The sequence below is a fragment of the Poecilia reticulata genome, linkage group LG18 (assembly GCF_000633615.1).
Source record: "Poecilia reticulata strain Guanapo linkage group LG18, Guppy_female_1.0+MT, whole genome shotgun sequence".
NCBI classification, from domain to species: Eukaryota; Metazoa; Chordata; class Actinopteri; order Cyprinodontiformes; family Poeciliidae; genus Poecilia; species Poecilia reticulata.
The window spans coordinates 881,667-883,713 of NC_024348.1; the positions used below are offsets into that span (position 1 = coordinate 881,667).

The 2,047-nt window shown below is 38.3% G+C and overlaps 1 protein-coding gene across 3 annotated transcripts in view; it reads right to left on the reverse strand.

The window, feature by feature from the left end:
- pde5ab (phosphodiesterase 5A, cGMP-specific, b) overlaps positions 1-2,047 on the reverse strand; it is a 156,278-nt gene that overhangs the window by 34,338 nt on the left and 119,893 nt on the right. The gene's annotated exons all lie outside the window — the stretch shown is intronic.

Below are 2,047 nucleotides of genomic sequence, written 5' to 3' on the forward strand. Positions count from 1 at the left end.
GATAGCAGTACAATTTGCAGAATGCCTGTTTTGTTTTTTTCTTGGAAAAAGTTATTAAAAACAAGTTTTTGTCTAAATTAAGGTGAATTCATGGTTGCTTTTTCCACATAATGTAACCAGTGCTTATGATTAAAAAAATAATAAATCGGTATCGGTGATCGGCAGGAAAAAACCTGATCGGCACATCTCTAACATATATAGTTCTTGATGAAAATGCACGTGTAAGAAAAATGAAAAACAAAAGTTATACACTTCTGGTTTTATTTTTCACTGTCAGTTTTGGTCCTCCATAATGTCTTCCAGTGTTTAACACGACAAAGTAATTGGCTAAGCTTTTACTATGTTGAACTGTATCTGCTCTTTTTCATCCTAACAGGCTCAGAGCTGATTTGTCTCTGCTACTCAAGCAGCTACTACTGCCATTAACTTTTAACTTTCCTTTAAAACAGAAAGTACACCTGGATCAGTGTTGCTGTGTTTTATTTCTGTGTTTTCTCAAACCTTTAGGCCAGGGGTTTGCAACCTTTACAACATAGATTCATTCTTGACCTCAGTCTAGGTAATATACTCATTTAGAGCCACAAATGTTACATTGTCTTGATACATTTCTTCTGGTCAATTGTTCATTCTTAAAAAAAAAACAAAAAACTGTCATTTGGACACATTTTCCTCTGGGGTGTGTCGTTGAAGACTGTCCACAGAGCCACACGCAGCTCCACAGCCACAGGTTGAAGACCCCTACCCCCGCAGAACACCCCATGGCAGAACCTGATTCAGGTTTTAGTTCTGCTGGAGATTTCCTAATTGTTATGGAGGAGTTTTCCTTTCCACTGTCTGTGTTCGTCCAGGAGGAGTGAGTGCTGCAAGTCCATGCAACTCTATGCAATCTGCTGGGTTTCCTTTGATAGAAAACTTTTCAACCACTTTGAAATAAATCAACTGAACGTGACTGCTTTGTCTGATAGCTGGGATCAATTTGTAATGTACATAATTAATCGGAAATCTGTTTGTATGATTGTGGTATTTTCTGAATAATACATTTTATTCATAAAGCACTTTTCTAGACACTCAAAAATGCTGTACAGTAATAAAGATTAAAAGCAACAACAAACTGAGAAATATGAAAGAAATCTTTCATATTTAACATTATCACATAGTGAGAATCTCATACCGACCCATCATTCTTGTTTAGTTTGTTTTATACCGGCCATAGCTAGCATGCTAATTATGGCCTGTAAAGCAGTGTTTCTCAACCTTTTTCGGGCCAGCGCCCCCCTAGCCTTTATCCAGGTCCCTCACCGCCCCCCACCAAAATATTTGTAGGCTACTTTGCACTGATAATTATTTTATTATTAATGTTACTATCATTACTGTAGATGTTTTGAATCGCCGCACTGATTATGTTTTCCCGGACATTCAGCGCGCCTTACGCTCCTTCACCTCGCGCACATAACGGGGTAAATGTAGCAAGTTTTGCCTAAACGTATCGGCGTCTGGAGGAGGGGGTTTGGGGGACGAGCGTATGTTTCTACGCTCCTTCGTGGGGGGCGCCAATTTATGTTTTCGCATCCACCTGAATAATGTGTAGTTGCGCCCCTGCCCATGGCACTTCAACAATATTATTTTACCTTTTATCTGGAAATATTGTCTGTTTATTCTTGCCATACTGTCCTCTGTATTAATTATTGCTCGAAAGGTCTTGCCATACCAGTTTATTCCTCCGTATTTACTTTAGTTTCTTAGTTTATTCTTGCATTTTGTTCTTCATTCATTTCCATTTAGTTTCTTTTGATTAATATTATCCTCTCTTTGTTTATTGCTATGTCCACTTTAGTTTCTTTCCTGTTGCTAGATTTATTTTATCATGTATTGACCATCAGTAATCTTCACTCATCACCTGCTGCTCCTCCTAATCGTCATGTGTTTCACATCATGTGTTGATTTTTCAATGTTCAGCGTCGGATTCTCTGTTTTTATTTTAATTCACATCTAGTTCGTCGCTCCGTTTTGCCGCTTCTCATGTTTCAGAATTTTGCGCAATGTGCGC